The 16,090-nt window shown below is 45.5% G+C and overlaps 1 long non-coding RNA gene across 1 annotated transcript; it reads right to left on the bottom strand.

The window, feature by feature from the left end:
- Positions 1 to 11,702: 11,702 nt before the first annotated feature.
- On the bottom strand, positions 11,703 to 12,430 carry LOC311015619. The gene is made up of 3 exons (XR_014597379.1): positions 12,214 to 12,430; positions 11,979 to 12,076; positions 11,703 to 11,826 (listed from the first exon to the last, which is right to left on the bottom strand). It is a non-coding gene; the product is annotated as an uncharacterized lncRNA (long non-coding RNA).
- Positions 12,431 to 16,090: the final 3,660 nt, after the last annotated feature.

Below are 16,090 nucleotides of genomic sequence, written 5' to 3'. Positions count from 1 at the left end.
TACAGCAGTAAAATGCACAGTTATGCAGCGGTCCTATGAATCCATTGAACCAAATACTAAAACACTGCCTGGGACCATGTTACCACAGAGCGTGTGTCACAGGGCAGAAAGGACCATTTTAAGTGTGCTTTTATATTTGACACTGTTGGATTAAGCCTACTTTATATTGCGTGATTTCAACATTGCATGCTTTTATTCTGTCTTGTGCATCTACTCCCTGTCACCGTCACTTTTTCTCGGTTGAAGTATGACTTTAAGCATGTATGACTTTAAGCAGCCTGGTTTATAAAACTATATCTGCTTTGTTCCAGTCATGAAATAAAAACAGCTCAGCAGCATACTGTGTTCAGTGTAGCAGGAATGAGGTGGGCTTTCGGTTTTACAGGCTCAAATCTTCAACTCTAATGAAAAATAAAATTTGAATGAGTTGAAAGGATTAAATGCTAAACCAATTGAATTAATGTAATGCCCTAACATTTGTTAGCTCAATTACAATATACACGTTTCCCCCACATAGCGGCATTAATGACTTACCTGTAGAGATACTACTTTACAAATCTTAATATTGGATTTTAAAATGAAACAACAGCTGCATGTTTGGACACAATCACTCATCAAAATCTTAAACAATTGTCGAAATGTACCCGATAGTGTTTGACGATTACCTTATCTTTTCTTTCCATTTTTATTACTTCTTTCTAAAATATCCATGCCTGGGAACTATAGGGTATGGCTAAAATGTAATAAAGCCTGTGGTGATACTATGTCTATGGTGTAGTTCAAAGTCGGCAGCTAAAGTCATGTGTCTACAAACCACTTCCTGGTCATTGTAGGTCCGGGACTGAACTTTCTGAAGACCTGCAAAGATGAGGCAATAAGTCCATATGACAAAACATGCCATGGGGATCGCGGATCTGGTCACCTGACCTGGTCCTCTTTGCATTTTTGAGACTTTTTTTTCTTGCCCGGAACTACGTTTCTTTTTAGAGATGGAACTTTTCTCTCCTGCTGCAAGACACCTGGGACGTATCTAACCGACGCACATCAACACTGTGATGTATTTGCAATTGTGACATTTTTGTTGTGATAAATGCACTGCACTTTGACTTTTTTACCATGTTAGAGCAGATGCACGCGCAATCCATTGAGCGTGTTTGCCTTAATGAATATGTTACTATGGGCGTCTCTTCCAGAACACGCAAAATATTGGGAGGAGTAGATGCAAATAGATTAATTTAGCGCACGCAATGTGATTTGCCTAACCTGGAACTAATTACGTTCGCTGATTTTGCGTCTTTATGTAGCCCATGGAATTTGATGCCACACAGGACACAATTACTTCTGGGGTTCATGTAGCCTTAGTTTTATTTGTTGAACACCATTTTCCACATCTTGACAGAGGGTGTTGTTTAAAATAAAATACAATAAAATAAAGTACGATAAAACTTGATAAAATACGACAGTGGCCACGACTGCAAATGAAGGACGCAATCAGTTACACAAAATCACAAACCCCAGATAATGTCAAAATGTCACTTAATGAATTCAAAGCACTTACATCTTGAACTTTTAGTGCCACGTGGACCTTTCACCATAGATTTCACCAGTCTTTAGTCTTTTTCTCTAAACAAAATAACTGTAGTTAAAACAGCATTGCTCACATTCAAACTCAACATCACACCACACGGCGTTACACTAGCTAGCATGCTTATGTCATTGAACATTAGTGCATCGGCGACTCGTGCCCAAAATCCGCAGAGATCAACAGTAAATACAATCATCAGTTACAAATATCAACAGGTACCTTTATTTAAGGGTTTTATACAGCGATATGTAACACAATTTGTTCGTTTTTTACCTTCTTCCTCACACAATGGCATCACATCACCGTCCTTCCTGGCTGAAATCTCTCCGTGGTCCACACGCATCAAAACAAAACCCATAATGCACTTGGCGCAGTAACAAATCCCCAGGCTAAATGCTGCCCTCTAGTGACCATATTTAAGAACTGACTGTGGCGAAACATTTAAAATCTCCTTCACAGTTTTAACAAATAGGAATGACACAATCAAAATAAATCAAGAAATGACATATGAAATAAACTTTACATTTCTCAGGTATTTAACAACCAAAATGAAAACACAAACATGCCGGGTTTTACCACCCGGTTACATACTCCCCTGCAGCAAGTCAACGCCCTCGGTGACTATTAGGGATGAGCGAGTACAGCATTATCTGTATCTGTATCTGTTAACCATATGAATTATCTGTATCTGTATCTGCACAGCAAAATCAAAAGTGTTAAATTTCCAGTGTTGGTGTTGTATGTTAAAAATACAGTGTTAATTCAACACTTGCTTAGTTTAATTCAACTATTTGAGAGTTAATTCCTCAAAAGAGTTGGTGTTAATCCAGGGAGTTAAATCCAAACAACACTGTTAAGTGTTCATTTTTAAATCAACACTTAAACAGTGTTACTCCCAGAATTCCAACGGACCTGTGACGTGTTTGTCTAAAGAGCGGGACGACTCGGAGTCAGACTCGAGGCTCGAGCGGGTCGGCAGAAGACGACTTACTTTTCACTTCCAGACTCCACGGAGTATCTTTCTGTAAGTAAATGAAAGGCGTCATGCCCATTTAATAATACTTTGTAAGCAGTAGTATTTAAATGTTATATGTGTCGAATGTCCTGTCTAACGTTATAGCTCTAACAAGGTAGGCTTAAGGCGGGTCCACACCGCACCGACTGCCCGACTCGCGTCGGTAAATGAAGTCGTGCTACTTAATATGGCCGACTCGAATGGCGGATTACACATTTGAATCGGCTGAAATGAACGCCGACGTGGGCCGATTCGAGCGACCACACCAAGGAGACTCATGTCACGGACGCCGACTCTCTCAAAGACGCCGATTTTCGGTCCGGTGTGGACCCGTCTTAAGTCCCATGTTAAGGTTAGCATGGCGGCTGTTTTATATTTTTTCAAGGGTGCATTCATGTTCCTTTTGCACATCAGTGTTGATGAATGTACACAATTTGCTTAGCGTAAGTATAGGCTACACGTTTGGATAACACGGTATATAACTACACATTTCTTGTGAGAGGAAAAAGCTAAGTTAGCTAAAATGACGTAGCGTTAGCACGCGCACGAGGCTAACTGATTTCTGTCTGGAAAAATCTGTCGTTCCGTGCGCGTACGGTAATTAATTAGCTATGGTCTCGTCTCGATGAAAATGCCAGGCGATAGAGTAACTTAGAGAGCCGGGGCTGGGCCTGGGCGTTGAGCTCCTGCCTGCCCAAAGACTGCTGCTAATGCTAAAAGTCAGACTAGCTTTGTGAGTCGGGCAAATTAAGTTAGCATGTTGCTGCTGTAAGTTAGGCTTCCTGGAGAAACAGACACACCAGACCACCTAGCCTGCCACACGGTGCTCTGCTCTTACGGGCATGAGTAGTTTATTTAATTATTTCATTTTATTTATTTATTTCTAACTTTTGGGACTTAAAAAAAAGTTTATTCTTAACATTAGCTTCTCAATCTAACGTTAGCCGCATCTAATACCTTTACCGGAGTCACACACACCCCTCAGCTGCTGCCATAATAATAAACTTCTGAAATATAGGTGAGTTTTTCAACTCTGTCATGTTTAACACTATCAAAAGTGTTATTTTAACTCGATCTAGTGTGGACCAATATAGACACTTTTAAAGTGTTGAATTTAACTCCCTAGGAGTTGAATTAACACTTCTGAATTTGCTGTGTGTACTCGGAGTGGGCGGGGCCTAACCCGGAAATGGGCGGGATTTAACCCGGAAGTGGGTCTGGTTGTCTTGAAATGAGCGAGGTTTTAACTGGTATGTTATTTTAAGCATGCAATTGATATGGGCTGATCAGAAATTGTTATTTATTGCTGATTAGAAAACTATTTACAGGACAGCATCAGCATTGAGCTTCAGATCAATGGTTTTGATCACGATAGCAAACGAACTATTTACAGAACAAGTTTTGCAACAATGAATACAACACATGTGGTTGCAATTATCAAGTAAAATGTAATGAACAAGAGTTTTCATACTCAACAATAACTTTTTTCTTTTAACTTTAATTTTTTTTATGATCAGTGTGATCTTTTTTTTTTATATATATATATTTTGGGGTTCCCCCCCCCCCCACACCAGGTGTGTGTGTGTGTGTAGCTTGATTTCCAATATTTGTACCACTACCAGCTTTATTTTTTCACGAAATACAGCAAGAAAGTGTTAGAGCCAGGCAGCCAGATGACGGTTAAAAAAAGAAAAAGAAAAAATCTCCGACAGGCAGAGACGCAACGCGAGTCGGCACCACGTCTGAACGAAGTACCAGAACTCTACTATAAGTAAGTACCAACCTAAGTAATAACAAACCTGAAGCTGAAGAAAGAAACCCTAAACATTAACGGAAAACGACCCGCGAACCTGAGTGACTGAGGGAGAGACAGAGAGCTGTTCTGTGTGTGAGTGATCAGAGCGGACACAACAACACATCTGCGAGGTGTGTAGGGGAGGGGCTGTAGCATATCACAGGACGCAGACACAGTCAGCTACCCAATGAGGATTTTTATTTAATCCGAGCACAGATATTGACTCGTATTACTCGTATAATACTCGTACTCGGCAAAAGTGCTTTATCCGTACCGGATACTCGTTTCAGCCGAGTATCCGGCTCAACTCTAGTGACTATAACAACTGTTTCAAACGCTCCCTGTAATGCCTTCTCAAAGAGAGCAGTACCCAAGCTTGTTAAAACCTGAGAGACCATGTCTGTGCTGACCACTACAGCATTACAAGCTGATTTTGGCAGGTGAAATGGGTTAGGATGAGACCCAGCTGTCGCCCGCTTGCTTTTCCTAACAGCAGGTGTAGGTGTACCGGCTTTTCTTCCCACCCCACCTGCAATGACTGGTAGTGTATGCTCGTCCCTGTTTTTGGTGATTTGAAAATCACTGTCACTGATACTTGGATGCACATCACAGGTCACATGTTCTGTTTCTATGTCAACACCTCTCACATCTGGATAACTTCCCACTCTATCGCTCTCACCTAAAGGTGCCGTCTCTGATACATCGACTCCTTCTGCTCCCTGAAAAATATTTGGTGGTTGCACAATCTGAGAAGGAAAGACTTCTTCAACAACAACAAAATCAGGCCCCGGTGACTCTGGCATGTCCTCGGCTACAGGCTGTGCTCTGGTCTGTAACCTAGTTCTAGTTCTGGGCTTAGGGACGGGTCTGGGACATGGTCGCAACTCTGACCTATGAACCCTCTTAATAGGACCTCCCTCAACAGGTTCAACTGTGTGTGTGGTACCCAGGATGTCAACTACCTTGTAGACTATTGGGGACCTAGTTTCGTAGACCAGGCGCAGTCAGCTTTCAGCGCACCTGCGCCACGCCGACGGGGTGTGTCCGCCTGGACTTTGCAAGTTTCGTGCACCGCGCAGGCTCGCGCAGGCACACCTCCCGTCTCGCCCACCTGCGCAAGTGGGAAAGAGGGAGGAGAAGAAGGCGTGAGTGGGAGACGAGGAGGAGACGAGGCGTGGACTGGGATTAATACAGCCGATTCAGATCTTCACCAATCAAATGAGCTCCTCTCCTCACCTTTAATGCGTTAGGGGAGGTTCAGTGCAAGTTCCGTCACTTGACAACCCGATGACAGAAGCAGCGCCGCCGCTCCCACCACGCGCATCACGCGCTGTGCGTGCGTATCATAATAATAACAATGCTGATATTATAAAAAACAGGAGAGAGAGAGGGAGATGTTTTGGTCCGAGAGGCTGAGTTTCCGTTACGCGTGCCATCCGCCTTTGATCTGACGTCAGATGTGACGGGACAATCTATATAGATATAAATTCACGTGTTGATTCAATTAGTTGCATTAAATAGTGTTTGTTGTGATTATATATTGCATTTAAATGTGCCTGGAACTGTGGAAACCTGCCTGTGAGGTCTCGGTGACGTGTGCGCACTGCGCGCCGTCAGCCAAACTTCCACTCCGCCAGCTGTGATTCGCATTGAATGAATGGACTTTATTTACGCCTTGCGCCGAAAGTAGACCAGGTTGGAGCTGGCGAGCTTTCAGCGCAGTCTCGGCGAGGCTTTTTGCCACGAAACTTCCGCTACGCCAAGCTGAGTCTGTGACGCCTCCCCCTGCTGCACCGCCACACCCATCTTGGCGCAGGCGATCCACCAAACTGCCAAACTGACGGTGCGCAAGGCTGCGCGTGTCGAAACTTGCATTGCGCCGGCTCCGCCACCCTGCGCCGCCCTGCGCTGCGCCACGAAACTAGGGCCCTTGGACTCCATGCGTGTTGAATCTTGTGTCTACCTAACGGTCTGTGACGCAGAAAAACCAACTGACCAATGTCGACCGGGGGACAATACACTTTCTCATTTTGTATGGTGATTCTCTCTGCTGCCTTCTGCTCTGAGTACACTTGGGCTCTCTCATGTGCCTGTCTAAGTCTTTCCTGATGAACAGTCAACCAGTCCTGTTTTCTGTCTGACACACACTCACGCCCTAGTAATGCATCTACTGGAAGATGTGGCTGCACCCCAAAAAGCAGAAAATAGGGTGAGTACCCTGTGGAGGAATGAGAAGTGACATTATAGGCATATACTAGTTAAGGAAGATGCTCTGGCCAACGCCTCTTTTTCTCTGGTGGAAGTGTCCTAAGCAAATCATGAAGTGTTTGGTTGTATCTTTCGCACTGAGCGTTTTCCTTGTGGCCTGTAAGGAGTTGTTCGTGTCTTTTTAACCCCATAGAGTCTGCAAAGTTCTGCTATAACAAAATTCCTGCCTTGGTCTGAGTGTAGTCTCTCAGGAACCCCATACTTCATGAACCACTCCCTCAGCAAAACTTTAGCTGTTGTGTCAGCTTTCTGATCTTTGGTCGGATATGCTTGGGTGAACTTGGTGAACACATCTGTCACAACCAGGACATTTTCGCGGCCATCTGAGGCTGGCTCCAACACTGTAAAATCAACCGCCACTACTTCTAGTTTATAGTGCGCTCTATGCCTTGATGTCCCATATTGTTATGTACGTTCCCCAGGACTTGGTCTTTCAAACAACTAGGCACAAGTAACTGCCACACCTCACCATGACGCGGATCATGAATAACCCTATACAACAACCCTTCCCTTTGTTGTATGTAACTCCACTGTTTCAACAGTTTTTTTACTTGACCTGACCACGCTGCCCTCTCTCAGGGTCCTGGTCTCCTCCCCCTATCCCAAAATGCCCTAAACCCTTTTAGGGTGGGATCACTGGTCTGAAAACCTACTAGCTCATCCCTGGTGTAACCTGGCAGTGTGGGCGTGTTGCCTTGCCATGCACCATTCTCACCAGACACTGACTCTGCAACCCGGATCTGTCTCACCTTGAAACACCTTGGCACGACAAGCAAAAGTTCACCTCCCCTCCAGCTGATCGGATCTCTGACCCTCATTTAAGACGTCACGCAACCAGCGACGGGGACTTGTTACACGTCACGGCCTCTCTGGTTCCACAAAACCGGCGTGATTGTAGCGTTACCTCTGTGTAAAAGCGCCTGATCTAAATGTGTTCCTCTGTTAATGACTTAAAATCAGCTGAAAAAAGATTTTTTTCAGTTCCTTGGTTGTTTTTCATCTTTGAAACAGGTGGAAAACTCCAAACACGAGGTGCACATAGTGTTTTAGTCAATTATGTTACTTAAAACATGAATTATTTTCGTGTCAGTCGTGGTCCTCTTCACCCTCTTGTGGCCAAAATGAGTATCACAACAAACACCATCATCTGCTGCTGATGACTTTTTACTATTATGAGCGTTTCTCCTGCAGCACTGCTCTGATGACACGTCGTAGTGCATTTCTGCCATGGGGAATAACTATGTTCTAATTATTGTCTTATTCTGAACCCTTCTATGGTGCTTCGGTGGTTCCTGGTAGACGGACCCTCCTCATGTTCTGAGGTTTTTGAGACTGTGTCCTGATCTGATGGAGGGTCCAGTGTTTAGACTGGAAACCCTCCCCATTTAGAAAACAAAGATTTGACGAGTCATCAGATCGGCTCACCGATCAGACGGTTTAGAACGACTACCAGCTGATAACAGTCAGTGGCTGATCAGCTGATATTCACAAGAAAGGCATGAAAGCTCTCGGTACCTCCTCCTGTGCGGCGCTGAAGTCCACCTTCAGTTTGTCGGTCTTGTCTTTGGCCGAGGCTCTGTACGGGTTTTCTGTCCCGTCCTTCGGCTGCTTCACCAGCTCCGACGGATCCATGGACTTCATGGGGATGATGTTGAAGGCGTACAAATACTGCAGCAGACAGACAGACAGTTCTGGATGTGATGGCGTGTATCGTACGGGCCCGTTAACCAAAATAAAATGTGTGGCACAATTATCACTTGATACCCCAAAAACTCACGTTAAACTGAAATTTAACTCAAAACGTCATAACACAGCTATGTTCAGCACAGAGAATATGGATGAGATAAACCAGCAACACTTGCTAATATGAATCACAGATTGTCCTTATGGAAATGTTCCACACAGAATAAACTCATTCACTATTCAAGTAACTTTACATTTTCTCCTTTTTTTCCCCAATGAATAACACAACACAATAAGATGCACTTCAACCTTCAAAGGATATGTTCGAGAGGATGAAAATCCTGGCAATGCATCTCCACACTAGTAGCTCAGTTCGTCACACGATCCACTTGGAGAATAACGGTTCAATACAGCAGCGTAGTGGAGGTTTCTGCCCAGTCTGACAGCCGACAGCTTCACTTCCTCTTCGGCCTCGAAGCGCCACGATCCGGGTCACGGCAGCAAAGATGTAACCCAGCCCGTGTGAGATGGCGCCTCTCTACACCCGGAGACTCTGCGTTGTGTTGATGTGTGATTTTGTTGGGTCAATGCGAGGGACGAGTCGGAGACACACGGACGGTCAAGATCGTGGCTGAGACCGCGCGGTTTATTAAGTGTCGATGCTGGCGGCTCCACCTTGCAAACCATAAACAAACACTGACGTCAGTCAAGTCATATGTCATAAAGTCATAAAGTAATTGTACAGTATTCAGAATAAAGCGATGGGCCCTCACAGCTATTAAACCCGTTAAAACAAGGTTCCAGCTCAAAACACAGAGCATGAGAGAAAACCCACAGGAAGATTAATAGCGAACAGTATCCGCGGAGCTAGCACACATACAGCTAACAAAGCTAGCCATAATCACAGCCGACATACTCGTATAAAACCAGGCAATAAATCCTAACACTTCATCATGGTGGTAGACAAACATCTCAATAAACACATCATTTAAACGGAACAGCGAATTAACGATTTATGGTCAAGATATTTTACTACGATGTGGAGAGATACATATAGTGCTTACCTTGCAAACCATAACCAAACACTGAACCAACATGGCGGCCCGCGGAGCAAATAGCTGCAAACACGTGTCCGGTAAAGGACAAACAGCACCAATCGCGTAACGCCTGAGGGCATAAACAATCAAACAGCGCCGTCTATTGGCCTAAATAGGCAACTGCATACATTGATGTTTCTTCATCAAGTTTTAACACACAGAAATATGCCGAACTAAGTGGATTTGTATCACGTTTATTTACGTAGAAAACCTCCCTTGTCCAGCAGATATGCTACTAGCATAAACCAGACAGTGAAATCCTTTTCCTTTTTCTGTTTTGCTTGAGATTCTAAGAGCCTTTTTAACTTTAATACCCATGATGCCAAAGCCTTTCTTCAGCCAACAGGAGGCATCAGAGAGCAGCTGGGTGGTAGGGTCTCTGTTTCCTTCAAAACAACCAACCTGACTTTGACCTCAGGGTCATCTGGATTAAGTGCATGGGATTTCATGGTGCATTTGGCCGTTCACTGGCTGGCCTCAACAGGAAAGTCTTTTTCCATCCACAAATCTTCCAGCACTTAGTCCTCGATGCATCGTCAGCTGGATTTAACGTCGTCTCCACATACTTCCATCCTGATACATTTGTGTTATCTCTGACTGTTGACTCATTTGCAATGTACTTGATTACTGCTTGACTATCAGTCCAAAAAACAGATTTTTTCAGTAGCAACTGCAATTCTGCTCTGAGCATTTTGTCCACTTTGACTGACAACATAGCAGCTGTCAGTTCCATTCTTGGGATGGTGACCTCTCCTCTTTTGTTAGTTGGTGGAAGGTAGCTGACTGGACCGTAGCCGCAGCTGCATCTGAAAAATGATGTCGTTGGGCATGGACTGGTTTCCCAAAGATGTCACTTTGGGTACGAGTTGATCCCAGCCATGACTTTGTTTACAAAGTTCTTGGAGGAGACCCTTCGCAGGCGGTGTTTAGGAGGCCAAGAACCCAAGAGGGTCTTAGATTGAGATCACTACAGATAGCATTCCTCTCCGGGTTTGTGGCTTTTCTTTGACTTTGATGTTAAACTTGAATCACCGCAGGGTGTCTTCTCTTCACCACCGTCTTGACCGAGCGGCTGCCGGCCTCCTGACATCCTCCCTCAGCCTCAAATGGATGAGGCTGGGACCCAGGATCCTGTCGGGGAGCATCGGTCTCACAATGCTGAGCATTGTGAGACCGCCACTTTACCTGAGGCTGGCTGTACGCCCAACGCTGCCCTCCTCAGATGCCTGCGCTGGGGTTTTGGCAGATACAGCGCCCCTCTAGGATGAAGAGGGGAAAAAAGCTCCAGAAACTGTAGAGTAATCTCAATACTTTCTGCATTACATGATTCCATATTTGCACGTTAAGTGATATTCCAGTAGAGGGGTATGTGTGTAAATGGAAAAGTACATCAAAACAAGAGAAAACCACAGGGTGATGTCACACGACGCCAGAGCTAAACGCTGCATTAGCAGTATTGAACCTTTCAATCTGCAGAAGTATGTTATGTTATGGACACTCAGCTACCTTTATGGACGAAGGACACACGGTGTGTTCAATGGACTTCTGTTGGATGAGTGAGACAAATGAGTGTATTAGATGAGCTCAAGATTACAGCCTCACAAGACTGCAGCGTTTGTCCTCTTGTAGACGACTCAATAAAAGCCTCTGGTTGGACGGTGAAGGATCTCTCCTGTCATTCTTCTGGTCGTGTCACCCGGACACTAGAAATGCGGGTCACCAGCTGAACGAGCAAAGGTCACGTTAGCATCCACAGCGTGCTCCCAACTAGGGTTCAGGGCCGATAAGCTGGAAAGTTAACACACCGTGACAACAGTGTTTACGGAGGCTTCTGGTTGGACTTATAGCAACACACAGCCACCACAAGATGGTGCTGTTTCACTGCTATCTGAAGTTATCTGAGGGCTTTATGATATCTGTAGGATGTATGTTTAGAATACATTCTAAGGTTGTTTCTATATAGAAGTGACTCAAAGTGGTTCAAGACTGATTCCATGATGATCTGATGTGAAACTATTTGAATTTGATAACTGCAGCAAAGTGACTGAGAACAATGATTTTACACGTTTGAGTCCACTCCATGTTTTCAGCTTCTATCTTTTTTTTACATCCAACATTAAAGACAGAGACCAATCGTAAACGTTGACAGACTTTTGTCTTTTTATTGGAGGAACTGTTTGGGTGGTCTGATGGTGTACTGTAGACACTGGAGATGTCTTTCAGCTGGCACTTCCCAGAATGCTCTCTGCCGACTGGTCAGCTCTCATAAGCAGAAGTCTGGACACGTCTCTGGAGGAGAGCATCTTCTCTGGAGCTTAGACGCTCTGCTGCTTTGCTGCTGGTGAGGAGACAGACAGACTTCATAGACCTGGACCTGATGGACCTGAAGAGAAAGGACAAGAAGAACAGAAAACACTTAGAGCAGCAGTGGGGAGCAACGCTAGAATATTCTGGAGGAAACTTACAGTATCTAGAGAGACATTTTACAGACGTGTGCTCACATAAAGTCACTGCAACATAATCAAGTTCACATACTTTGATGCCTCGCTGTGCTCGTCCATGTTCTCTGTGGACACGTCGCTTCCCTCATCTTCATCTCTGGGCGCTTGCTCATCTTTCTCATCCTTTGGCTTCTTTATGAATGAAAAAAACAAACATTTAATTGATTTCTTAAATTGACTTCATGAAGAAAACAAAGGTAAATGTATTAGATCAAGCATAATAATAATAATAATAATAATAATAGCAGCTTAATACAGTTATTCCTTACCTGGTTCTTCCATTTCAGGATCAAGGCATTGCTTCCCTCGTCTCTGTGGTCTGGTCCTGAGGGTCCTGGGGGTCCTGAGGGTCCTGGGGTTCCTCTGGGTCTTCTTGCCAAATTGGATCCAAGGCAGTGCTGAAGACAATCAAATGGAATCCTGCATACAAAATTAATGTAATTAGTTTCAAGGCCAGGTGCATAGAGAATACAAATCATACATTGTGTAGCTGTCCAACTCACCTTTTGATCCTTCAAGTCCACCACAGAGGACACTATTACCTGTTGAATGGACCCCGACTAGAATCCACTGAGGGACATTCTTACTTACCTCATTTGTCCTGTTTGGACGGGACATAACGGCTCAACAAAGGACACACGTGACATCTGATCAGTTGTGTCCTGCCCTGTCCTGTAATGGCCTGCGATGTCCAGAACAGTACAAGACAGGACAGAGCAGGACATCACAAGACAGGACAGAACCGGACAGGACATCACAGGACAGGAGAGGACATCACACGACAGGACATCACACGACAGGACATCACAGGACAGAACAAAACATCACAGGACAGGACAGGACATCACAGGACAGGACATCACAGGACAGAACAAAACATCACAGGACAGGACAGGACATCACAGGACACAACATCACAGGACATCACATGACAGGACAAAGCATCACAGGACAGGACACAACATCACAGGACATCACAGGACAGGACATCACATGACATCACAAGACGGGACATCACAGAACAGGACATCACAGGACAGGACACAACATCACAGGACAGAACAAGACATCACAGGACAGGACACAACATCACAGGACAGGACATTACAAGACAGGACGGGACAGAACAGGATGGGACAGGACAGGACAGGACGGGACAGGACGGGACAGGACAGGACAGGACAGGACAGGACGGGACAGGACAGGACAGGACGGGACATTACAGGCCATTTTGTTATTGAAGCATGGCCTCTAAGTGGGTCACCCAAAACAAACTATCAAACTCTAACAACCGGCGCTTCTTAGGAGGGCTGCCTCCCAGCTGTCCAGCAGCTCTTTTACGCCCTATGCTAAGCTGTTGTTTCCTCTCTCGCAAAAGGGCCCGCATGTTCTTAACCCACTTTAGCTCAGGGCCTGCTGAGATCCGCCTAAATTCTTTTAGACTATCTAGGGGCTGTGAGGTGGAGGAGACAGGTGTCGAGCTAGGGGCTGAGGCTGTCGCAGCTAAACTAGCTAAAGCTGTTCTAAGTGTGATCTTCGTTGGAGGATCACAAGCTAGAGGAGTCCGGGACTCCTTTTCTGGCACGGGGCAGAGCATTGGGGAGAGACCAGGGAAGAGCCTGAGGGGGGAGAAGGAGGAAGAACACGAGGAGGTGCTGGAGGAGGAGCTTGAGGAAGAAGGAAAGCTGCTTTGGGAGGGAACGGGGGAGAGAATGGGGTGGAGCTCAGAGAAGGGGTCGAGGGGGGAGATCGGGGAAGAACAAAAGGGGGAGCCGGGGGAGGAGCTTGGGGAAGAGTTGGTTCGGGGGGGAACGGGGGAGAGAATGGGGTGGAGCTCAGAGAAGGGGTCAAGGGGGGAGATAGGGGAAGAACAAAAGGGGGAGCCGGGGGAGGAGCTTGGGGAAGAGTTGGTTCGGGGGGGAACGGGGGAGAGAATGGGGTGGAGCTCAGAGAAGGGGTCAAGGGGGGAGATAGGGGAAGAACAAAAGGGGGAGCCGGGGTAGGAGCTTGAGGACCAAGGAGAGTTTGTTCGGGGGGGAACGGGGGAGAGAATGGGGTGGAGCTCAGAGAAGGGGTCAAGGGGGGAGATCGGGGAAGAACAAAAGGGGGGGCTGGGGGAGGAGCTTGAGGATGAGCCAAAGTAGGTAATGGGGGGCAAGGGGGAGAACATAGGAGGGAGTTCGGAGAAGGGGGCGAGGGGGGAGATAGGGGAAAAACAAAAGGGGGGGCTGGGGGGTGGGGGGGGCTGGGCGGGTGAGGAGGCAAGAGAGCAGGTAGGAGAGGAGCTTGAAGAGGAAGAGGAAGCGGAGAGAGAGAAGAGGGTCGCAGGGAAACCTGTGGAAAAAGGTTTGGGAGGGGAAAACCTGGCTGAAGAGCTCCCCAAGGAGCTGCTGGAGGAGGCGGGAGCCGGGACCCTCCTCAGGATCAGCCTTCCGTCCGGCAGCAGGACGGAAGTCCAGGTGACGCGCCCGACAGTCTAAGGACAGTAACAAACACAACCTTTAAACTTTTGTTGCATTTAAAAGTGAAAATACCATCAACATTTTCATCATAAAAAAGACTTTCTGGAAGAAAATACATCCTGAAATATAAATTGTCACCACCAACTCTTAAAAGTCACAGTCAAAAGAAGCCGAAAACACATTTCTAGAAATAGTTCATTGAATCAATGAAAAACCATGAATCTGCTGGATGAGCTGATTCCACCGACACTTACTTCAAGCACCGACGCACAACTCGGTGGACGTCATCCGGCCACTTCGGTAAAGTTAGAAATATATTCACAGATTCAAACTTCCGGGATCAATAAATCTTTAGTGACACGTTTTTCAAACACAAATGATGCCTCTGTCCCACATTAATATCATAGACTACGAGCTACAAGGACCAAACCCCCTTTTTTTTTTTACATAAATAAGCGTCCTCCGAGCTGGACGGAGAACATTGATCTCTATGCGCACAAGACAAGAGTAAGACGCTGTAACAAAAATCAATAACTCCACTCATAACTTCACTTCAGATTTATTGATCCCGTAAGTTTGAAAATGTAAATATATTTCCAACTTTACCGAACTGTCCGGGCCGACGTCACACTTCCGTCATGTTGAGCATTTTATGAAATATGGCCCGGCGCCATCTTTGTTTACAAATCTCCATGGAAGATGTGGAAGATTTGACGCATTCAAACCAAAACAACACAACTTTCCGACCAAACAACACTCAACGGCTCCCCTGCCATATTTAACACATTCTGTCGCACAAATATTACATTGAAGACATCCTGGAGCGAGTGTCTGCTTTCACCAAATGTCGGTTTTCCCACCAGTCCTCGTGAACTGATGTGAACTGTTGTTTACCGTCAAACTCCAAAAGTGACACTGATTTCTGACTTTGGGCGCTTTTAGCGTCTTTAAGGGATGAATCAACAAGTAAAATGAAATAACCAACAAAGTTGTCTTACCCGCATCCCGCGGTTCAGATCTGGGCCCTGGGGCTGCCTCTGGATCCGCAGCCCGGAGGGCCTTCCTCGGCCTCTTCTTCCCCGCAGTCGCTGTCTACGATCCTCTGGTTCCCTAATGAAGATGTCTTCTGGTCCTTCTTCTTCGTAAAACTCGTGCGTTTGAAAACTCTCTACTGCGTTTGAAACTCTCTACTGTCTGGGTCCACTCTACAGTTTCACCAAGTTGTGTCGAGTTCAAGTGCGAAAAGAGAACGCAAAATGGCCGACAGCTCTTTTATACCAGCTCTGACCGTCATTGTTCAGTTTGATTCTGTTTCCACGACAATGAGTGACGCGCGTGCGTTCTTGCGTGTGTGCGCGCGTGTGATTGGGCAATCCGAAACAGACACATTTCATGTTTTTGTATGTATTTTCATGTCATCATGCATTTTTCCGACACTGTGACAGGACATCAAACCATCTTCTACTGCAGATTCACTCATTGGCTTTATGCTCCACATACAGGGGGATTGATCCCCTATCGACTTTGTTTGTTTGATTACAAAGAATTGAGCACTTTATCGTTTTTATGTTACCTTTATTTTAAGAGAGACACAATATACACACACACATATGTATATATATATATATATATATATATACACGTTTTTTTAGACGTTTACTGATTTTTTTTCTGCCATTTCAAG

Source organism: Eutrigla gurnardus (assembly GCF_963514095.1).
Source record: "Eutrigla gurnardus genome assembly, chromosome: 7".
Lineage (NCBI taxonomy): Eukaryota > Metazoa > Chordata > Actinopteri > Perciformes > Triglidae > Eutrigla > Eutrigla gurnardus.
The sequence above is the reverse complement of the archived record's forward strand: the minus strand, read 5'-3'. Positions and strand labels throughout refer to the sequence as shown.